Here is a 25089-nt window from a genome sequence, read left to right on the forward strand (position 1 = left end):
GTTATGAATTTTGGTTATGGCAAATAAAAACTTTTATGTTTAATTTCAGTACCGTAAACATGCAAACAAGCTTATGTTTTTAGTTCCAGGATATAGGTAAACAAAAAGTAATTTGATTTTTTTTTAATTTTAGTTACTACAGAATGTGTTTTATAGAGTTAAACAAATAAAAAATCTGATGTGGACACCACATAACTTCCTTGTGTGACCTATTAAATTATACACATTTTTTTGATGCATTTCATTTAAACTTATTTTCTCGAACTTATTCTCATTCAATTAATTCAGTTCTCACTTCCCGGCAAGGCAAAAATACGTAAAATCTCAAAATATCTTCATTAAAAATTGAAAACTATGGAAAAACATAAAACATCAAATACAGTTAAAACAATTAAACAAAAACAATTGTTTGCAATTAAAATTAGTTTCTACACAAAATGTAGCAAGAAGACAGATTTTCCGGTGCACAAGGCTCAAAGTTTACTTTTGGTCCCACTCGGCGAAAAGACACTGAACGTGCAGAAACTAATTTAATTCACTATTATGCTAAGTTTCAAATGTAAAAAAATATGGCTGCTTCGTTAAGCTTAGTCGTACTTAAACAACTTTTAAATTGTTGATAATTCTAGAATTTTTGCATGAAGATTAACTTGCTTTGATCGGCTGAAAATCGCCCAGATTAGGATAATCTCGCCAACAATATCGACACCACGTGCGATTTTCAAGAACCTCAATACTACAGCGTAATACTGAAACAGCGTTAAGCGGAACAGCATCGAGAGGGCACTCACTGTATATCCCGTGCATGAATGTCATTACGCCTGCTTTAGTTTCGCAAACATTAGCTGTAGATGTATACTTTACTACTTACTTAAAAGCATTTTAAACGAGAAAAGTATTCATGTTACATTTTTTAATTTAAAATCAATTTTGTAAAGATTACGAAATGTAATTTTTTATAAATTTTTCCCGTCTATATAGTTACATATAGTAAACGTTTATGTCAAAAACGTTCAATAAACGTTAAATACGTTAAAACGTTTAATAAAAGTTAAAATATTTAATTAAGCGTCGTTTAAAAACGTTTAATAAATGTTAAACAGAAAAATTTGACTCTTGTTCATCAAAAGCTGACCGGGTTATTTAAAATTTGAGGTAACGATACAGAAAATGAAGGGCGAAATGTTTGCATTCGTTCGTAATTTGAAACGAAATAATTTAGAAAAATCATAAAGATTTTACATTTTATATTACGCCCAAATGAATCTTTTTCATTTATACATACATACACGTTTCGAGAGCAGCTCTTTTGGGCTAACTATATTTAAAAATAACATGTTTTTAGAATTTCCCATAGCAGTCTCGCGCACTGCAGATAAAAAGATTTTTTTTCCTGTACAGTGTTGCCACCACTCGCTTTCAAATCTTTGAGTTTTTTAAAAAAATCGTTAAAGTTTAAAAAATGTGAAATAGAAAATAAAACTAATTCGAAATTCAAGATTCAGGCTTTTAGGTACCCATATTTGGGTGGACTACGTTATTCAAAATTTGATGGCTGTAAGTATGCTTGTTTTTTCATAGGGCGAGAAACATACATACATTCATGCAGATTCTTCATTATTTAATTTCTATAAATACACTGCTCGACATTGAAAATGCAACACCAAGAAGGAGTGGTCAGAAATTTATGCAAATTTTAGAGTAGAAGCACGTCACTGAGTTATGCGAATGATGTGAAGTGCGCAGCTCTCCGACGCACGTGAAGTAAAATATAAGGGACGGCACGTGCAGAATGGGCAATATTCATGTCGTTATTTCTGCCAGACGAATTATCGAAGAAAGTTGCTTTTTGTCCCGGAATATACGTGTAATAAGAGAGAATGCCAGGCCGCCGTCAACGCTTTCAGCAGATTTACGAGGGGTATGGTGATCGGACTGAGAAGGATGGGTTGGACCTTATGTCAAATCGCAGCTGATACCCACATGGATGCGAGCTCGGTTCATCGGCGTACATGGTTTGAACAAGGAAATGTGGGAAGAAGGCGGGGTGCAGGTGCAGCTAGAGTGACGTCGCACGCGTGGATCGACCCATCCGCCGACAAGCTGTGGGGGTCCCACAAGTCACTTGTACCATGATTCTGCAGCTTGTGCAAGATAACCTGGATGTTTCCGTGTCGACCAGAACCATTTCCTGTCGATTGGTTGAACGAAGCCTGCACTCACGGCGTCCGTTAAGAAGACTGCCGTTGACGTCACAGCATAGACGCCAACGTTTAGAATGGTGCCGGACTGGAGCGATGTGGATGACAGAATGGGGAAACGTCGTGTTCTCAGATGAGTCACGCTTCTGTTTATCCAGCGACTGTCGCCGCATACGTGGAGACAGATCTAATCCGGCAGTAACTGTGGAAAACCCCGCCGCGCGACAACGTGGCATAATGGTTTGGGGGCGCTATTGCCTTTCCTGACCTGTCACCAATCGAACGTGTGAGGGATGTGATAGGACGCCGTTTGCAGGCTCTGACCCTGCCTCGTTCAGAAGACCAAGTGGGGCAAATGGTTGAAAGGGAATGGAGAGCCATCCATCAGGACACCATCTGCACTCTTACTGACTCTATGCTTAAACGTGTTTCTTCGTGCATCGCTGTCCGCGGTGGTCCTACATCCTACTGAGCTGCTGTCTGTCTTTTTCCAAATTTCATCACTTTCTGACCACTCCTTCTTGGTGTTGCATTTTCAATGTCGAGCAGTGTATACGGGGCGATAATAGTATTTGGTGACAACAATATGAAACGTGATAAAACCGTTTATAGTGATTCGACGCAAAATGCCGTGGTGAGACTAATAACACTTCTGGGCCCCTTTGAGCTTAAAAAAAATTGTTCCCAAATTTTGCCGCACTGCTTTCACTGGCTGTGGCGACGGCGCTGGTGGTTGCTATTAATAAGGCGTTTCTCTCCAATCATTTTTACTTCCTTGTACGAAGTAAAAAGGAAGTATTGTAATTGCGAAAAGTTTCAGGCTTCCTATTTTAACGCAAATATCCATTTTCACAGTTATCGAATGCAATTTAACTATGTTTTTACTTGACATCTGTACGTAAGAACAGAATAAAGGACTCTTTCCCCCCCCCAAAAAAAAATTGTAAAACTAATTTAAAATGAATTCTGAAGAGAAATTTTCGTGGCGTATGTACGTATGTATCTCGTATAACTCAATAACGAGTGGCCTCAGAACGTTGAAATTTTATATATAGTACTGCTATAACATGTAGATGTGCACCTCGTATTTTGGTTACAGTCGGCCGCACCAAAAGGTATATAAATATATGTATATACTATATATATCCACTTTGTTACTCGGCTCAGTGATCTCAGTTTTTTTATTCTTATATGTTTGTAAATTGTACATATTTTTGCTTTAAAAAATATTGAATTATGCTGTTCTTATCTTCCGGTTAAGGTTTTTATGCCTTTAGTAAATCTGTATACAATATTTTTAGAATTATGAACAATTTAAAAGTTGTTTAAGTGCCACTAAGTCTAATAATTTTTGCCATGTCGGCCATTGCTTGTTTATATTTAAAACAACAAAATAGTAGATTTGTTGCCAATCTAGAGAAAGTAAGCTTCGCAATAACAAAGGTAACGCCTTCTTTTAGTTATTGCGAATTAAATCATGCTTAATACATTCTGGAATTTATTCGAGGAAATAAGTGTTTAAGATTTACTTCATAATTTTCAATTCACACATTTTTGTGTATTTTTGCCTTGTCGCGAAGTGAGAACTGAATTAATTGAATGAGAAATACTGAATTCGTCTGTGAAAAACTGTTTGTTTTTGTTTTTGTTGTTGTCGTTTGTTGTTTTTTAATTTCTTTTATACATCATTGTAGATTTATTATAGTATTTGAATAGAACATGTCGCAACGATCAGATAATTTTTAAGATGATATAAATTTTGTGCATTGTGAGTTAAAAAATGATTGAAATGTAGCGCTGTTAAATGAACCTTGGGCCAGAGTATCGGTGTGGTAAACAAATATAGTGAATTTTTAAAGAGTGCATTTATTCTATTGTGGTTTATGCGCTATCGACGAAGTAGATTTAATTCAGTCCAATAAGTTTGAATGAAATGCAAGAAAAATGCGTGTAATTTAATATTTCGTACAAGGAAGTTATGTGGTGCACACATCAGATTTTTAATTTAATAACTTGAAAAAAGAAACTCTTTTTGCATTCATTTGGTTCGGGAAATATTTGAAAGACATTAAAAAATTTCTACGTGTCTGAAAGGAACACTGTGTTCCATATATTTTGCCATCCTTGACAAGAAAAAGAAAATCATTCTAGACTGCAAACGGTGTTTCTCTTTTCTCCAGCTGATTAATCTCTGGGAAGGAAAATTGGAACTCAGCGGTAGAAACAAACCTGAATTCCAAGTTCAAGGTCTAGTTTTCTTCTACCTTCGCAACAGGGTCACAGTTCGATTCGAAACTTCCGAAGCTTTCGTTGTTTGCTGCCGCTTAAACTTTTTTTATTACTATCGTCTGCTTCTTCCGCATTGTGACCGACATTTTAGAGCATCCGGTAAAAAGCGATTACATTCGGTGCCCGCTTGAGGTAGTGAGGTTTTTCTCTTGTTTATTTATTTATTATTATTTTTAAGCTAGTTATAATTTTTAACAAAGTATTCTGCATCCTGTTTGTATTTTAAGGACCATATATTTGGCGTTAAAATATAACTATCACAGTTCTATTTTTGAACAATGAGCTATGTTCTTCATTTTTTTTTTTCCTTATATTTCTGTCCGGATGTAAGCCAGGATCAAAATGATTGCTGCTGACCTAGAAATGGGTATAAGTTTTCCTAATGGTTTCGGTAAGATTATTCCGAAAAAGCATTCGAAGTTCGATAATGTTTTCGTTATACTACGCCTGAGTTTCGTTATATTTTTGCAGAGTTATTCAGTGACAGCAGTTTTTAATGAAGAAATAAACTAATTTTACTATTTGGTAAGCGCACTGCAGATAGTTCGTGACAACTTGTGATATTCGTGCTAGGTTCGATTCATGGCGACAGCATTACTTTTATAGTTTTCTCATGCATGTTGTGAATACTAGCTTTCTCACTTGGAAATTTCTCCACGAAAACATCTGTCTTAAGGCATACAGAACTTCCCTTATGGCTCAGCAGTTAAGAGCGCCGAATACTGCTAGTCTGACCTACCTTCGTACCCTGGCGAACACGCTGGCTGCATGAGTGTTTTTGTGAATTTTCTCATATGTAACCTGAGTACCAGCCAGTTTTCCTTAGAAAGTTCTTCACAGAAGCACATTTTCATTTAGGTAGATAGCTTTTATGCACTTTTCCGTATTTAACACTTTGAGTCCGGCGCCGAATTCGCTGTGCTTCCGAACAGCCGGCGCTAGCGATCAAGCGGTGCAATGTTGCAGAGTGATCTGCGACTTCATGCACTGAGTAGAGCTTATCTGTTCGTGAGCTTTGTCGGCTACCGACATACAAGCCCTGCCTGTGCGTGACAAAGCTCGTGGTCGCGAATGTTAATATTGTCGGTCCCGCGGACCGACGCTAGCCAAACGAAACTTCCAGTGCCGGCCACACGAAAAGCTCACTGCCGGTCCTCTGGAACCGGTTAAATAATCTAATCTAAGTCAGGGAAGCCTTGTGTTTGCATGCAAAACTAGAAGAGAAACTCTCCAATGTAAAGTTTAAAATTAGTCAAAAAGGCAACTTTAGTCTGACGTAGATTTCGAGTAAATCTCCAAAAAAGAGGGGCTTATGCCTGATCGTTGGCTAATCATCCATGTGATTAAAAATATTTCTCCTAAACAACCAATTAGACTAAGAAAAGAGCACAATTCGAAGGCATAGTGCTGAAATGCTTAAGAAATTGACTTCGTTTATTTGATATGGCAAAGCATTAGAGGGCTATCTGCCTAAAGGCAGGGATATATTCGTGAACGAAGGAAGGTTTTCCAAGAGAAACTGTCTCCTATGCACGTTACACATAGAGAAACCACGCAGACATCCATATTGCCAGCACGTTTGTTTGGATTCGAAACCCGGGTTGAACTACAACTATTCAACGACTTTACGTCGTCACGGCCGCTAGTGGCTCTGTTTAAAAAGTAGGTTTTCATTTAGTCGAAGATGTTTACAGTCGGAACAACTAGTGGCTTCTTTTCTATATACCTTCAGAAAACGTATAAATATTTATTTGTGTAAAATTTCAGCGTTTTTCTGCTGCAGAAAAGGAAATTTCGATTTAGATATGCAACAGAACTTTAAATTTAGCAAATATTTTTCTAAAATTGTTTTTTATATATTGATATCTTTCATATCAGTATGACAAATTGTAATCATGACAATCTAAATTATAACCAATACAGCTTTCATATCATTATGACAATTATAGAATATTGATAAAAATCAATTTTTCTTTAAGCAAATGAGGATAATTGGTCAAAATTGAAAATTATGCGTGTCTTTTAAATTTTTATTAGAAAACAAATCAGATATTTACTGAAATTTAAAAAAAAAATTTTAATGTCGCATAACCGAAATTTCGAATAATTTTTACTTATTTCATGCAACGAACTTTCATTAATTAACATTTCCTTCGAAGCAATTCTTATCCAAAGAAACGTTAGCCCAGAATGGCTATTAGTCTCGAAATGGTGGAGAACATAATAAATTTAAGTTTAAATTTGAGGATTTGTTTTTATGACTGTTATCGCATATATCTAAAAGATTTCAATAACTGTAGCAGAGACGGTTTGGCATTTAAAAGTCATTTGCTGAGTTGCATAAAATAAATATATGAATTTCTAAGATGTCTCAAGCGATGGCTAGCTTTTTTTCATTTTTAAATGCACTACAAGACATAGCTTTTAATTGGTCTTTTAGTCAAAATTCTGTCTTACCTGTGTTTTTAGAGTTTAGATTTCTACTAAGTGTGAAGTCGAGAATTCATCTGAAGCACCGTAGTTAAGAGCTAATTAGGTTTAACCTTACATAATGTCTTAGAATGGAAGACATACGGTATGACCGTTGCAGCAATTTGCTGTTTAAAAAAACTTCTTTTCTTAGAAAAAATATATATTTAAAATAATTAATATATTACTATGCACGTAATTTAGTGGTGAAAGCGAAGAAATTGCATCTTCAGAGTAATTTCAATTCAGTTACAAAACTGAGTTTTGCAGTAATGTTAATGTCTTCAATTTTCCTTATGATTGTTATCATCAGAGCAAATCCCCTTAAGCTTTTTCATGTAATCCTTTTCAACAGGAGGATATCTCTTAAGCTTTATCGACAATTGCTTTTGACTGCTCCCGAATTCCGTTTCTGCTGAAAATAAATGGAGTGTGAAAAAAGAAAACAAAAGCTTTAAAGAACGATTTCGTAAAAAAATTGCTAATATGAATGCTATAAATATATAATATTAGTAAGTTTTTTTTAATTTTTTGGCACGCTTTATTGTTTACTACTTTATGAGCAATAGCTTTTATATAATATTATTAAATATAGTTTGAAATTCTTTTATGTGAACAGGAAACGCAAAATAAGGCTTTGTTAAGTTTCCTCATCAATAAAAAGTCACCTTATGAATACAAATGTAATCTGGCAAAGGCCTAAATGAAAGAAAAAATTAAATCGAGGCTGATAGGAAAGGAAATTAATATTTAAAGAAAATTTGAAAGTTTTCAGTTTTTATATTACGCCCAAAAGAACCTTTTTTTTTTTTTTTTTTTTTTTTTTTTTAAGCGCTTCGTGTGTTACCTTTATTTATTAAATATCATGTTCTTCGCACATGTTCTTCCACATAAAATTCAATTCAACAGCAATGTCACAAAATATTTAATAACAGAATATCTTTAGAATTTCCGATACATAGTCTAGCGCGCTGGAGATATTTTTTCCATGTACAGTGTTGCCATTACTCGTTTTGAAATCGTTGAGTTTGTTAACGAAAAATTCGTGAGATGATTAAGGAAATAAATCTCATATTCAACGTGATTAAATCCTGCGATCTGTAAATTTAAGTTTACAGTCCAACATGTCAAAGAAAAGTTCATCATTAAAAAGCTAAAAAATTTTTTTTTAATATGAGAAGTCAAACGGCCAATGTAACGGGCATTTGACAAATAAAATAAAATAAATATGAGAAGTCATGCGAAACTTTCTTTTCTTCTCTTAATAAAAATGATAATTATATGCCAACTCATAAAAGTAAATATTTACTGTTGAAAGAAGTTAAAACGCAATTCAGGAAGGCATTTTTAATTTTAAAAGTTCCGACATTTGTCTTTGCGGTATTTTTTTTAATGTAAAAGAGACCGTTAATAGGAAGAGCATCAGAATATTAAAAATATATATTACTATTCGTATCCGTTATTGAATGATCTAAAATTCACTGAGATCTAAAACAAGTTTTTCTGATACTTGCGTTACACATGACGAAAATCATGAAAGCTTTCACGTAGCGAGTCATCTCCGCCATCTGAACCCAGTCTGTTAATTAGTTTGCTAGCAATCCAAAAAACGAACTGTCAAAAAGTTCAGGTAATTTCCCAGAGCAATCTGAAATCTGATTCGTGTAAGACGGAATAAAGTTACGTAGAATGGCGTTACCCTTAAGTTCTTTTAAGTCTAGTTTCCAGTAGAAGAAAGAATTCCTTGCGCGCTGGGTCAAATATGCAACATTTTGTGAAAGATCCATCGCATAAGTTATCTACTCATGCTATAACATATGGGTATTGAAATTTCTTGTTTAGAATAACTCCGAATATAATTGCCACATCTGCCATAGTCACATCGATTTCGGTATTTCAAATTCTTTACTCCGAAAGCTTTCCAGGTTAAGTCATTGATAGGCAAGAGACTAGGTCAAGCAACTTTTGAAAATATACGCTTCGTCGGTCAAGGATGGGAGAGAAATAAAAAGTTTTGCAGATCTTCTTTTGGAGACATGGACGAAAACGAAGAAAACATGTTACGTTTCATTAGCTAGTGACTCTCTTGTTCCGTTCTAATAAATATTGAAATATTTACTCCCATCGCTTAACTATGAATTTTTGAAGGATGAATTAAAATGCCACAAGTAGACTCTCGCTATGTGTGGCTTTTGATGAGTTCTTTTATTAGAAATCAAACGACTGTTTATGAAAATGTGGTATTCATCAGGTTTCATTGCATTTGGCCCAGCACTCATTTCGTAATAGAATCATTTGTTAACTCAAATAAAAGAAACTTCATTGTTGAACGTACACTGCGAAAAAAAAGGGGGGGACAGTTCTATACATCTCGTTCTACTAGACCCATTGACGAAATTCAAACTGCTTTTTCCATGTATCGAAAGCGCGACTTAAAATGTATATTATATTTATATATAGCATCTAACATAGGTATTTTGACACAAAATCGTAATTTTTCTGAAATAACATACCAATTTTTTACTCCAATTATGCCTAGATAATAAATTTTGTAATTTTCGAGGAGAAATTTATGGAGAAATTTAAAAATTTATGGCGAATTTTTTTCAGTTTGCGCCAAGAATAATTCACTTGGCGAGCTTCTTAATTTATAGCAACGTATTTTCCTTTGCCTTTTTTCTTTGTGCACGAGCGGGAGAAAAGGTCATCGTTCAAACTTTCGAATAATGTTAACAAAGTGTGTACACCCCATTTTCGTTATTATCGCTTATAATAAACACGTCTGATTTCAAAACGCGCCAAAATGTAAATTCACGTCTACCTTCGGAAATTTTGAATAAAAAAACTCTAATTTTTTTTAAGGTGTACTTAGAAATACATCTACTTTAAGATGATGGTAAAAATTTTTTAGGTTATAATTCAAAATGTTTTTCGAAAAATTTATAAAAATTATTTAAAAATACAAATTAAAAAAATAAATCATTAAAAATAGGCGAATTTTATTTGGAATAAACCTAATTTTCGAAATGGGAAAAGAAAAATTAAATAAATTTAATAAAAAAAGAGAGATTAATGAATATATATACCAAATTGAATTAACATCGAGGAGCTAAAATTTTGAGTGCTAATTTTTTAAAAACTACTCATGCGATTTTTACAAAACTTGGCAGTTTGGCGTAATTTGGATCGTAGAATCGAAATAGGGAAAAAACTCGGCAGGTCATTTTAGAAAAGTCCGATTTTGTGTCAAAATAACTATATTAGATCAATGCTATATATAAATCTAATACATATCCTAAGTTGCGCTTTCGAGACATGAAAAACACAAGTTGAATTTCCTCAATCGGCCCAGTAAAACAGAAGATATAAAACGGAACTTTTTTTTTTTTTTTTTTTTTTCGCGCAGTGTACCTCAACTATATTATGATGATTACCTTTCATTATTTCCCAGTCAGGGTATGTTTGAACTATGTTACCTTTACCTTGAATGATATAATTCTCATTCACTGGTTGGAACTTGACAGATATGGTAGCGGATCGTTTTTTCTTTAACTGAACGTAGGCCTCTTTACTGGCGTGTTTAGTTTGTAGATTTATTTTAGACTTAAAAAAACTTAAATTAATTTGTATACACGTCCGTAAAAGTGCTTATGGGTGCTTTATTTTCGCAATCTTTGGTTGTTGACAAACACTTCCAATTACTAAAATGTCTAAGACCTGAAAGCATTCAGATTTTATATAATGCCCAAAACGGCGTTTTTTTAACGTTTTGTGTATTACCTTTATTTATTAAATATCATGTTCTTCGCACTTAAACCACATAAAATTCAATTCAACAGCAATGTCACGAAATATTTAAAAACAGCATATCTTTAGAATTTCCAATAGACAGGTCTCGCGCGCTGGAGATAAAAAAAATATTTTTCGTGCAGTGTTGCCATACTTCGCTTTGAAATCGTTGCATGGGTTAATCAAAAATTCGTTAAAGTTTTATAAAATATTAAATGGATAATAAAACAAATTCGAAATTCAAATTCGGGCTGCGGGAAATTCAAATTCGGGTACATGTTCGAGTGGAGAATTACGTTATTCAAAATTTGATAGCTGTAGGTACCGTCGTTTCTTCACAGTGCGAGAAACATACATACATTCAAGCAAATTCTTAAGTATTTCATTTCTTTAAATATAATGCATTGGACTAAAAAAAGATCAAATTCTCAGAATCTTACAGAATACATGTTCCAGAAAATAATGGTGGGCTTCAGGTATTGGCTCGTAGCCAACTCATAATATTATTTGCAGAAAGGAGAAAGAAAAATAGAACTACTATAATGAATTTTATGTATTATCATTAATTATTGATTCTAAAATATAATAAAACTGCAACAGGATATTAATAACATACATTTACTATTCGAAAACGTATAAATTACCTACTTGAAACATTTTTCTATATATCATGCTTAATGAAATTGTAAGTTAAAAAACGTTACACTCCAGTCAAATGCAAAAACTATCGTGCAATGATAATAAAGATGAAAAAATAAATTTCGAATTATTCTAATTTATATTTCACCTCAAACATGACGAAAATTCCAAATTTTAAAATGAAATATCGCCGTCAATTTTTACCATACGCGAATCAAACACATTTTTTTTTTTTTTTTTTTTTTTAAAAAGACAGGTACTGTTTAGACTCGAAAATGTTTCTTTGGAATACGACTCGAGTTAGATAAGTCACGACTCTGCCCAGTCCACTTGTCCACCTCTTTCAAGATAATGGTATGATTGCTTATGACCTTCAGTATGCCTGTTGCTACAAATTAGTAAACAGCCCGAACTATAACTCTGAATTTTCAAATCATTTTGTGTTTATTCGTGTAAATTTAACGTAAATTCATTAACAGTAAGTTTTAGCAAAGTTAATGAGAGTAGTCAAGCAACAACAAAACTATCAGGATCATCATGGAGGTGAAAAAAAGATTGCTAAAAGGTATGAAGATGGCATGCGTTTATCGAGTACGATCGTGTCTACGATTGTGGAAAACAAAGACACTGTTAAATCGGCTAACGTTGCAAATGTAGTGAAATAGATTACCAACCAAAGCTCAGAGATGTTGTAGCATATTGAAAATTTTCTTTTGATCTGGATAGCAGAAAAGCATTTATTGTGGAGTTCTTGATTTATATACAGTATATTTTCATTTACTGCATTTGTATTTTACTACTGGCGGAAGTACCCGATGCCAGTTAAGTTAGATTGAGAGTAATGCGTCTGCCAAGAGATAGAACGATACCGCTGTAATCCTTCTCTAGTAAACATGCAAAAAAATACGATTCATAGTGATACATTTTTCAGTCTGATGCGATATGGAACCCACATAAAAAATTTCGAGAGAAAAATAAAATTATCCCCTCTCATCATATCACCAACAATGGCACGCAGTTTTTATTGATTTTCTTCGTATAAGCTCAAGTTTCATCTAATATTTCACCTATATTCAATTTTAGTCGATTAAATGTGGCAAAACATTGATCATAATTGATCAGAAATTAATAACGCGAACAAGTAAATAAACACTATCTTTCTTTATATAGAGAGATTTTGTAAAACTTACAAATAATTCATTAACAAACTCTATGATTCGAAAGCGAGCTGTAGCAACAGTTTTCGAAATAAAGCATTTTTATCTCCAACGCGCAAGTCTATTGCCGTTCGGAAAAATGTGTGCGAAAATCAGTGTTTTCAGAGTTTTTAATTAATATCTTCGCTTATTAAAGTCGTACGAAGATGGGAACAGTCGAAATGGCTTCCTACGAATTTTTGGAATCGGGAATGATGTATTTAATGTTTGGCAATGATATTTTTGTTTCATTGTAATACTTCAAATTTTTTTACTAACAAACTCTACAATTTGAAAACGAGCAGTGGCAACACTTCTCGAAATAAAGCAGATTTTTATCTCCAACGTGCGAGACTGTTGCCACTCGGAAAAATGAGGGCGAAAATTAACGTTTTCAGAGTTTTTAATTAATATCTCTAATTTCAGCTATATTTATTTTTTTTTGGAAAAAAGTGGACGTCGACCTTTTCCAGAACCCAGAAAAGACTTGTAGAAAGTTTGGTGACATAGCTGTAGTAGTGACTGAGTTAATCGCTAACAAACACACACACAAATAGGCATTCTTCTTTATGTATATAGATTATACAATGTTACAACAACAATAGAAACAGCGGATTAATTATTTTTCTTTTATTTCTTGAAAACGTTCGTTTGGTACACGTCCAAGGGCTGGAACGGGTTAATGACCTATACTGAGATAGCACTGTGTACTTATAGGGACCAGGAAAATGTTAAAAAACGTTAACTTTCGTTATTTCTACAGAACTGAATTTTTTAATAAAAAAAAAAAAATAGCGAAATATGAATATTTGCGCTATTTCAAATATTTTCGTACCTGAAAGTAGTTGTCTACGATCAATAAGTACATCTGTGGTCACATAAGTCACATAAGTACATCTGTGGGTACTATGCCTATCACGTTAAGAAGCGTACAATATCACGTTAAGAAGCTTACAAAAGCCAAGTAACATATTTTACGTGTAAAGTGTGTATTTAGCGTCGGCACTCTGAGACCATTATGTTGACTTTTTAATAACGAGCATCAAAACCAATTCATAATAACTCTGATTAATATATGCGCAAAGGTTAGTCATAAATAACAGGAAGAATGACTGGTAGAGCCTGTGTTCCGTCTTAGTAAGATGTTTCAGCTGTTTCATTTCCAGAAATGTTACCACTGGCATACAGTCTCGCAGAACTACTGAATTAGAATGATGTCACTAGCTGATGATCTTCCATCCGCAACGTAAGAAGAGTCATTGTGTTGATAAAAACAAAAAACCACAACAGCCGGATGGGAGTCAGGAAAGCTTCCTTAAATGATAAACTGTTTAATGGTCTGGTTTTTCAGTTTTGAAATTTGAAACACGGAATCCCACTTCAGACTAGACTGTGTTATCATGTAGATGAAAGCTACTAGTATAGATATATGACCAAGTAGAGAGTTCAATTGTTGTTTTAGAAAAGCCGTAAGTACACGCATATTTTGCGTCTATATTCCTTATATGACCTTTATTTTCGTAATTAATAGTCGTGGTTATATACTCTCTGTCGTAAAAATGTTTTAAATGACACAAAAGTTCATTTCTTAGCATTTTTAAATTTAAAAAATGAAGTTCTAAAAAACAACTGAAAGAGTTAAGATTTTAACGATCACCCAAAAGGATTATTGAGGACTTTTATGCATTCACTCATGCTTACCTCATTTCTTTTTGTCTTTTTAGCTTTATTATTAAACATCACCGCACTTACAGTATATGCAATTCAATAGAAAAATTACAAAAATTTTAAAACATCATTGCAGCGCGTGTTTAGAATATCAGATTCAGTGTTATGTGAGTATCAGATTCAGTTTTTCTATTTTTTTTTTCAGTCTTTTCTCAGTTCATCATATCAGTTATCAGTTTTCTTAAAAATGACTTGGAAAACTTTTGTCTTTTTATTATTAACGTTTTGTACGTTAACTTTATTTATCAAATATCATGTTCTCCTCACTTACGCCCCATAAAATTTAATTTAACAGCAAAATCACAAAATAGTTAAAAATAGCATATCTGTAGAATTTACTGTGTACAATCTCGCGCGCTGGATATAAGAATGTATTATTCCGTACAATGTTGTCACTACACGCTTTAAATCTTTCAACTTGTTAAACGAAAATCCACTAAATTTTTACAAATTATGAAATTCAAAATTCGTAATTCCAGGAGCACATTTTCGGGTGGCGGACTCGGTTGTTCAAAATTTGATGGCTTTAGATACCGTCGTTTTTTCACAATGCGAGAAACATACATAAATGCACATTCTACATTCTTTAAATTTCTTTCAAAATAATACAGGTCTATAATATTTGGCGGCAACAATTTGAAAAGTGATGCGCCGTTTCCCTTTCTTCCTTTCCACACAAAATCCTTTTTCCAGACTAATAGACTGAATAGGCTAACGCCCTTTTTTGACTCAAAATAGCGAAATCTTGCTTTTTATGCTTTCTCCCGATCCCTATGGCTATATTTGATAAAATTTAATACGCATTTTTTTAAAGCAGAAAGAAAAATTGATTCGCGTACGATGGATATTGATTGAAGTAATGAATTTCAAATTTCGAGTATCTTGTATTTTTCGGTTTTCATTAAAGGGTAGGTTCAAAATTAAGTGAGATCAGTTTGAAGTAATTTTTTCCCCTTTCATGTCATTTAATGTGCGTAACATTCTATAATTTACAATTTTGTTACGTATGGTATGCGAAAAGAATGTTTACAGAAATAATTTTATAAGTTTCCAAATGTTAAAAATACATTATTAATACCATACTCCTTTTGCATCCTCCGCATCATATTTCCCTGGGAATTATTTTAATTGCATATCTAGTTGTGAAATGTATCATTAGATGAAACCAGTGTGTGTGGATGGGCTATGCACGGTGTCCATAAAAGTCCTTTGCGATGAATGGAACAAAAACAGACCCAAAATTATGGGAGGGATTTTTTTTATATTAATAATAATCTACGGTTTTAATTGCAAAAAAAAAATTGTGCACAAAATCCTTTTAAGGGAGTTATAAATATTTGAATATGTTTGTTTACATTTTTCGTAACATTTAAAAGGCTATTAAATGTCAGAAAAAGTAAACAAACATTTGAGAAACATTAATTTACTATATTTTAATTTCTGAAATTAACGCTTTTTATCATTTGCAAACTTGTGTTTTAACTGTAAATGTAACTGCATTCTGTATGTTTGCTTTCATTTTTTAACCGTCGCTTTTTAGTTTATAAATACTTTCATTTCTTTCTTCAGTTTACCGTTGTTTGCATCATAACAAAGCTTTTCTCAGTGCTAGAAAGTACTATTGCTAGTATTTTATCTGTGAATTTGTCTTATTACTTCCTTTTACAAAGTAAAGGAACTATTGTAATCGCAAAAAAAAATTCGGATATCATACTTCAAAGGAAATATCCATTCTGACCGCTCTCCAATCCATCCAACGATATCTTGTGTGACGTCTGTACGTACGGGAAAAATGAAGGCCTATTTTTTTTTAGAACGGATCTAAAATGGAATTGAAATGGATTCAGAAGTGTTTTCTTTCCGTGACGTCTCTACGTACGTATGTATGTATATATCTCGCATAACTCCAGCACGATTAGCCGTAGAACAATGAAATTTTGTATAGGGGACTGCTATAAGATCCAATTGCACATCTTCCTTTTTTGTTGCAATCGGCCACACCAAAAAAAAGTATACCTTCTTAACCACCTCAGTGAGCCCTTTTTTATTCTTGTATGTTGGTAAATTAAGCATTTTTCTTTTAAAAGTGATTTAATTATGTTCTTCTTATGCTCTAGTTACAGTTTGTATGTCTTTAGTAAATCTGCTTGCAATAGTTGTAGAATTATCAACAATTTAAAAGTGGCATTAGGCTTAAGGAGGCTGCCATTTGTTTACGTTTAAAACTCTTAGTAGAATAGTGAAATAAGTCATTTGGTGCTCCAGCTTCAGTGTCTTTTTCGCCCAGTTGGACGGAAAGTTAGCTTTCGATTTTGGGCACCGAAAATTTTGTCTTCCAGCTCCTTGGCCAAATAGCTTGGTTTTGCGTAAAAACTTTAATTTTAATCGTAAATGTTTTTTTAGCTGTTTTTAACTGTATTTGATACTTTATGTTTTTTCCGTATTTTACGAATTTTAATGAAGATATTCTGAGTAGTCATGTGATGTCCACATCAGATTATTTGGTAATGCTAGTTTACTCTTGAATGTGTTTCATTAATGTGCTGTCAATGCATGTTATCAGTAAACGTTGTCAGAAGTCTAAATCCATTTAAGATCATCTAAAAGTACTCGTGCATGCATGAAAAGCCATTCATAATTGTGGATCGTCTGTGGACGTTGACATGCCGAAAAAATGGCTGACACTGCAAATAAGACTTTATCAGAGGACATATTCATGACAAATTTCATTACAATAATAAAAAGGAAGCATTTGAATGTCCACCGTCTCCTTAATACCTTACTCTTTTTGTAGCGTCTACGGCATATTCTTCTAGGAATTATTTCAACTATATTTTAGTCGTGAAAAGGATCCATTGAATGTTGATTCGGTAAACACCAAATCGCACTGAATTGTGATTCATTATACATCACACCGATAAAGACCTTGTTCGGCCTTTATCTTCGCCACTGTTAGTCACAGAAATATACTTCCAAATACAAAAATGTTTTAATAAATGTTTTAATGCTGAAAAATATTTCTTTTGACATTTTTAAATTTTAAAAATCAATTTTGAAAAATTTCGAAATTAAACTTATTGCACACTCCTCTGATCCCTAGCGTTATATTTGCATTTCAGAATATATATATATATATATAAATTATGAAATGCAAATATAACGCAAATATATATACGAAAATATATATACGCAAATAAATAAATAAATGTATTATATGTATTCTGAATTATCACTGAGATTTTTTCGTGACCCCAGGACTCCATAATATTTACTAAAATTTTGTGGGACCCCATAAGCATTGCGCAAATTCGACACACGCGTGAGTGAAACTGTCAATTTTTTACTTGTACTGTAATACAATATTGCAGTTTTAGGTCATTAACTTTAATTTTTAATTTTAAGACACAGAACAATATAAAAATTTTTAATAAGTAACAGACGAAATGACAGCGTCACGTGTAAAGCAAGTAAAATGAACGTTTATATTACAAAACGAATGCGTCGAAATGTTTTCGTTTTTTTTTTTTTTTTTTTTTTTTTGTTTTTATCTTTAGCTATTTTCAGATAATTTGTGTAAAAATATTTGGTAATTGTAAAATTATTATAATAAGTTAAAAAAATATCAAAATTTCCAAAATTGCTAAAATTTTTGGCGACCCCCTACTGAAGGTCCCGCAATCCCAGCTGGGGTCGGGACCCACAGTTTAAGAAACTGTTCTAGAAGATATACATAAACTGAAGAGCGAAAATTTTGAATTTTTATGTAAGTAAAAATAAAACATCAGTTTAGAATGAGTTCCTAATGTTCAAATTTAAGTGACAAGCATTGCTATGCACTCTTCTTGGAAAAAAATTGATCAGTATAAATTAATATTTTCATAAAGGAGATTTAGTTCCAAACACTGAAAAAAAGCGAACTCGTAACATTATTTGCGTAAATTAAAAATTTAAAAAAAAATCAAATTAATGTATTTTTAGGGTTATTATATTTTGATTTTTTTAATTAATGCATTTCGTTATAGCTTGAGTACGATTTTTTAAAAATTTTATTGTGTTATAAAAAGTTTGTTTTGTGCTTTAAAGTAATTAATTTTAACTCAAATTTCTTCTTTCGAAAAAGGAGAAATTCCCACACTTGCATTACCGTACATACGCATTTGGAAGACAGGAAGGAAGAAAATCCTATAATGGAGATTTTTCACTTAATCGGATGAGCGAGGGTTCCGGAAAATCCGCATATTTGGAGTTCTATTCTGCTTGAACTTTTATTATGCAATGGTTTGCACTTTTTAAATATGTTACTCATATTAAAAATATACTATTCTAACTTAATTTTAAATATGAGCTCAAATTGAAACAAAAATGTATTTTGAAATCGTATAACTAATGATTCAGTGATTTAAAAAAAATGAGTATGGGAAACGTAAATCCTATTATATCATTCGTTTAAAATTCTAAAACATAAAACAAAACTCAAATATCTGTTACGCAGTTATCACTCATTGCTTTCCGAAAGTTCACATGATGTCAGATCTGAAGATGTCTCATATTCAAAAACAAATTTAAAATAATTATCAAGATGATTTCCGCTGTGACGTTAATAAGCTTGCATTTAATGTTAACTCATTTTGAAATTCTCCTTCTCCGACGTATACTGAGGAAAATTTCCTATTTTCATCTTCAAGCTGCCTTAATAAAATTCTTTATGACTTTCTGATGATTCAGCTACGTAACTTAAATAATAATTAACAATTATGGCATTCTATTTTACAATAGCCTTCTTCGTTTTTTTACAAGCAAATTATCTTTTGCAGCTTATTATGAGTGGATTCTTCCTTTGTTTTGTTATTCATGTGAAGACATTCCTGTAATGAATGACCCAGCAGGTGTGCATCTTCATAAAAGTTCACATACATGTACGACCGGATAACAAGAAATAGTGTATTCAGCAATATACTTATTCATGCATGACTCCATTAATGTCAGTCATATTTCCATTTCTGGTTGGATAAAGAATGGAACTTTTTTTCATATTCATTCTTCTCGTCAAGGCTTATTTTGAGTTAGAATTTTTCCATTTGTTTCCTAATGACTGCAGAAGAAGTCTAAATATTGGTTTAACTAAAAGATAATCCATCTGGTTGTTTGAAAAATCCGGATAAACTGGTATTTTTGTCTGTAAGTCAAACACATTTATGCTGCAGGAAAGGAGTTTTAACTTTTTTTTGTTGTATTTTAATACAACAAAAGTAATGAAAGTAATACATACCCATAAGAAATAAAAATAATAATAAATAAATAAAGATTTTAAAAAATATTGATGGATCAATGACAGATTTGGGGTTTGGCCTTTATTACAAATGATGAGACTTAACACACTTCGCCTATAAAGTTTTAGGGCTAATTCTTTAACAAATTCCAGCAAACCCCCCAAACGATAATTGACAACACTAATAATATGACATCTCAACTTATGTTTCCCTAAAATATTGTATACTTACAAACAAATTCTCACGCGCAGTTCAGTGTTTGCTTTAATCCAGTGAACACCTGCTGTTACTGATTCGAAAGCTGAGTAAAGAATGTTCAACGCCTTGCTCTAAAGCGGAAAGAACAGCAAAATTGTTCAAATAAACTGTGACTAGAGATGAATTTTGATGATTTCTTTACTTATGATTGAGACAAAACAGCAGTCACTTGCTTAGGCTGGAGAATGTTCACTCTGGCTAAAGAAACTTCAATTTCAGCAATCTCGAGGAGCAACAATGTTTGTGACCGTTTTTGATTCAAAACCGAGAATACACGAGGAACGTGTTCTTGAAGAACTGATGATGAACTCCATTGGACAGATTGCTGAAGCAAATTCAGCGCGTTATGCCTGGAGGAAATAAATTCAATAATTGACTTAATTTCCTTCCCACTTAACCAATTTCCACCAGTTATCCACCTCTGTTTTTATATTCAACAGGAGAGAACTAAACATGGAGCTTGATATCTTTGCATAGAAAGAAGTTGTATACAATGCACAATCATATAATTCCATTCGCCTCAAGCAATTTTCAAGAAAGAAAATTTTCAGTTTTCTGTTATACTCTCATCATATTTGGCACCAAAAAGCTACTTACTATTCTTTAAAGGAAAATCTCAGTTAAGAAGTTTTTATTTTAGTAGTACCGAAAAGATTTAGAAAACTGTAACCAGAGACTTGAGTAAAAATTCAAAAGATGAGATATGCAAAGAAATAAAACAGCTGCTCGAATGCTCAAGGATTGTATATTGAAGGTTATAAGAATTTTGTTTTCTTCAACTTTCATTTTTACGAACTTAATTCTAAAACTTTATGGTTGTACTGTGTATGATAAAGTACACTGATCGTTTGATGTACTTTTATTACCGTGATCCTATAGTTCTAAGTTTCTATGATTGACCTGATAGGTAAAAATTCTTTCTAGCGACCATTAATATTTCTTTCTGTCTATTCTTTCATTTCAAAAAACAAAAGTGAGTGATTGGTTAAGAGTTGAGCGTGAGAAGTTCGATCGTCTTAAAACCGTCACGAACAGGCTGGTTGGATGGGTGTTTTCTTGATTTTTCCATGTTTAGCTTGAATACGAGCCCGTTGACATTAGAAATTCACAAAAGCATTCTTAAGTTGGTAGCCTTAACATGCTTTTGCGTAATTCAACAAATCCAAATTCGTTTTACTCACTACTATTATATAAAGCAGAAAAATAATTCAATGTAGTGGAAATATAATTTGTAAATGTTCATTCTGACATCCTTTTCTTTTAGCTACCAATGTGCTTCTTAAATTCTTTTACAAATGGGGGTTTCTGAATGCTCCTACGGGAATGTTTTCTCGTTCATCTTGTGCCGTTTTGCACCCATCAAGTGATTTTAGTCGACATGTAAAAAGTGTCCTTTATAACGCTCAGAAAATGCAATAATCCATCTGTGTGACACGAGATATCATTTAAGAACATTTTGAATTTGTAATCAATTAGTCAAAAATGTATCTAATGTCTTGCATAATGCAGCTTGTACAGAATCGTTTTCTCTTTATTGTTATGATGTTTCATGTCTTAAGAACGCTTTTAAATATTAGTTGAACTTTCTGAAAATTTTAGTGGCAAACTCTTTTTTAAGATATTAGATCTATAATCATCAGTTTGCAATTTTTTTAGTTTATATACTTATAAGGAATAGTCGTTGGACAAAATATGAAACACACTTATTCCGGCAGAATTAAACTATGAAATAAATTTTGTGTAAATCCTAAAATAAAGTGACGTAGATCAAAATGCTAATATCACAAAAAATGATGGATTCCAGTATCGCTATGTATTGCAAGATAAAACAAATGCGTTGATAGGGCACTGTTAGAGCGTTTGTTCAGTGTATTTTTAGAAAAGAAACTTTTGCTATAGTTAAGAAACGATTCATAGAGTAGCAAAGAGTAGAATGCAGTACGTAACTTCTTATCGAATATAGACTGCATATTTTATGAACGTTTTAAAGAAATTGAAATAAATTTAATATAACAACTTCCTAAATTACCACAAACAGCCGTATATTATCTTTTGTACATTAAAGTCAACAGTAAATATAATTAACAGCAGCAATAAAATAAAATAGAAATTAAAAACAAAAATCTGAAAGCTTTCAGATTTTACATTACGCCTTAAAGCGGCGTTTTTTTAACGTTTTGTGTGTTAGCTTCATTTATGAAATATCATGTTCTTCGCGCTTAAACCGCATAAAATTCAATTCAACAGCAGTGTCGCAAAATAATTTAAAAATGAGCATATCTTTGGAATTTCGGATAGACAGTTTCTCGCGCTGAAGATAAGTATGTATAAGAAAGTATGTTTTTCTACACAGTGCTGTCATCGCTCGCTTTGAAATGGTTGAGTTTGTTAATCAAATATTCGTTAAAGTTTTACAAAATAGGGAATCGATAATAAAAAAATTATAAATTTGGGCTTCCAGGTGCCCATGTTCGGGTGGAGGATTACGTTATTCAAAATTTGATGGCTTTGGGTACCGTCGCTTTTTCACAGTGCGAGAAACATACATGCAGATCATGCAGATTTATTTTGTTTCATTTCTGTTCATCTTGTTTCATCTTGTTCACTCCTTTTATATCTAAATTATCAAATCATAATTAACATTTTATTTTTAATAGCTTCACTATTAGAAATTTCAGAGCATCAAATCTGTTAGCATAAAACTATTCTCCTTATTTAAGGAAACTGTGTGATAAACAATACACGTTTAGTACGAAAAAAAAAAAAAAAGAAATAACAATCTTTTTCTCTGTGACGTTATTATTTATTCACGTGAAATGGTGTTTTTAAAATTAGGTTTTACACCGCACTGTATAACTGCCGCATTACTCTGTACGAATATGAGAAACTGGGTAAATAAAATCAACTTCCGATTAACCGAGTCTTATGAGATTTACTTCACATAATCTTCTGATTTATTTCATGTAATCACATAAAGATTTTTATGAGATTTTTTTCACATAAACTTTCTACGAAGATAATCTTTAGATGGCTAGACAAGAATTTGGAGATTCGTTCAGTATGAATAAATTTTCTTCCCACTTAGCCATTTGCCACCAGTTGGCCACCTCTGTTTTTATATTCAACAGGAGAAAACTAAACATGGAGTTTGAATATTTTTTCATAGAAAGAAGTACTTAGGCTAAACAGTTTGTTGAAAATAAAATTCTATACACTGAGAAGAATACGAATATTATCAAGAAATATATATTGTTTCTATAGAAGCAAAGTTTCTACTCGGGCATGCACTGTAGCACATCTAAACCAAAATTAAGTTTTTTTTAAAAAAAGTTAAAACTGTCTAAAAAAGTTAAATTTGTGTATTATAAAACAATGTATAAAAATAAGATTAATAAAATTATGTTACCTTCCTTTCTGTACTTCCTTCATTAAAGACTTAAAATCATACCTGTTTTAATCCTCCCCCGCATGTGAAAGGGAGGAGATACAATCCACTTCCGATTAACCGGACTGCATCTTAAAAAATTAGAATTAAGTTTATGTATTGCGAAATGGTGAAAAATTGTTATCCAAACCAACAGCGTAAAACAAAACTGTCTACGGTAAGTACAAAAGGAAAAGAAAAATGCTCGGGGTAAAAACAATCATAATGCATGATTTCATAGTATTTAGGACTTGTTTCTATCCGTTATAGTATGTAATTTAATTGCATGTAATCAGTAATATTTAAATTGTAGAGACATTATGATTTTTTTGGAAGCAAGAGAGATGAAAAATGAGCAACCTCCTTCGCCGCGAATCTAGCCACGGACCTCTGGAATACCGGCCCACCGTGCAGAACCACTACACCACGAAGGCACGCTAAGAAGGCGAGAGAAATACCTTATTATAAGAAGAAAGTATGTTTGTTTGTCCTCTAATAACTCAGTCACTACTATAGCTTTTGTCACCAAACTCTACAGCTCTGTTCTGGGTTCTGGAAAAGGTCGACGTCCACTTTTTTAAAAAAAAAAAAAAAAAAAAAAAAAATCTAAAATCAGAGATATTAATTTAAAACTCGGAAAAACGATAATTTTTGCCCTCATTTTTCCGAGTGGCAACAGTCTCGCAAGCTGGAGACGAAACTCTGCTTTATTTCGAAAGTTGTTGCCACTGCTCGCTTTCATATCCTAGAGTGGGTTAATAAAAAATTTCTACGTTTTACGACGAAATAAAAATAGCATTGCCAAACATTAAATACATTATCCCCGATTCCAAAAATTCGGGTGAAGCCATTTCGGCTATTCCCATCTTCGTAAGAATTTAACCAGCCGAAATATTAATTAAAAAACTCTGAAAGCGCTAATATTGGCACTTATTTTTCCGAGTGGCAACAGTGTGGGGCGTTGGAGATAAAAATGCTTTATTTCGAAAAGTGTTGCTAGTGCTCGCTTTTAAATCGTAGAGTTTGGTTAATCAAAAATGTCTTAGTTTTACAACATCTATACATAAAGAAGAATGTCTGTTTGTGTGTTTGTTCGCGTTATTGATTTCTGATTGGTTATGATAATTTTTTTGCCACATTTAATCGACTAAAATTGGATATACGTGAAATATTGGATGGGACTTGAGCCTCAACGACCATTTGAATAGAAAAATGAAAATCATTAAAAACAGCGTGTAATTGTTGCTGATATAATGAGGGAAAATTAGCTTATTTTTCTATCGAAATTTTTTATGTGCGTTCCATATCGCATCAGACTGAAAAATGTGTGACTATGAATCATACTTTTTGCATCGTTATTAGAGAAGGATTACAGCGGTATCGTTCCCTCTGTTGTTAGATACATTACTTTCAGTCTAACTTAATTAGCATCGGGTACTAGTTATGAAATAAAAACAAAAAATTCCAACCCACTTTTCAAATGTGTTTCACAACTCAAAGATACCGTTTTCGCGTTAAATATTATTTTAATGACATTTATAACTTATTTTCTCCATTTCTGATGATTTCCTCCGTTATTTACAATTTTTTTGACTGCTCATTTAATTTACGTAATACAGGTAAATTGTTACTATTTTTCGGTTAATTACAATTTGTATTATTTATTTTTCTTGTGTTTATAACTGCCCTCTGATTAGGCATCATTTTGAGTTATCCTGGAACTTCATACCTAGTATCACCCATGTAAAGAATCTAGCTTAATCTCATTTTTGTGTAATAAAAAATTTCGTCACCTAAAACAACGAAACAAAAAGTTTTCCAAATTG

General features: G+C 32.5%; 1 protein-coding gene across 4 annotated transcripts in view; it reads left to right on the forward strand.

Annotated features, from left to right (window-relative positions):
• LOC118190902 (sulfotransferase 1B1-like) overlaps positions 1 to 25089 on the forward strand; it is a 246669-nt gene that overhangs the window by 120661 nt on the left and 100919 nt on the right. The window contains exon 2 of one of the 4 annotated variants that reach the window (XM_085807227.1): positions 23577 to 23738. The exons of the other annotated variants lie outside the window; for them this stretch is intronic. The gene's annotated coding sequence lies outside the window, so the exon portion shown is untranslated. The remainder of the gene's footprint in view (positions 1 to 23576; positions 23739 to 25089) is intronic. 4 annotated transcript variants of the gene reach the window in all.

This window comes from Stegodyphus dumicola, chromosome 1 (genome assembly GCF_044657685.1).
Source record: "Stegodyphus dumicola isolate Sdum_Otavi_A_Nest chromosome 1, ASM4465768v1".
Taxonomy (NCBI): domain Eukaryota; kingdom Metazoa; phylum Arthropoda; class Arachnida; order Araneae; family Eresidae; genus Stegodyphus; species Stegodyphus dumicola.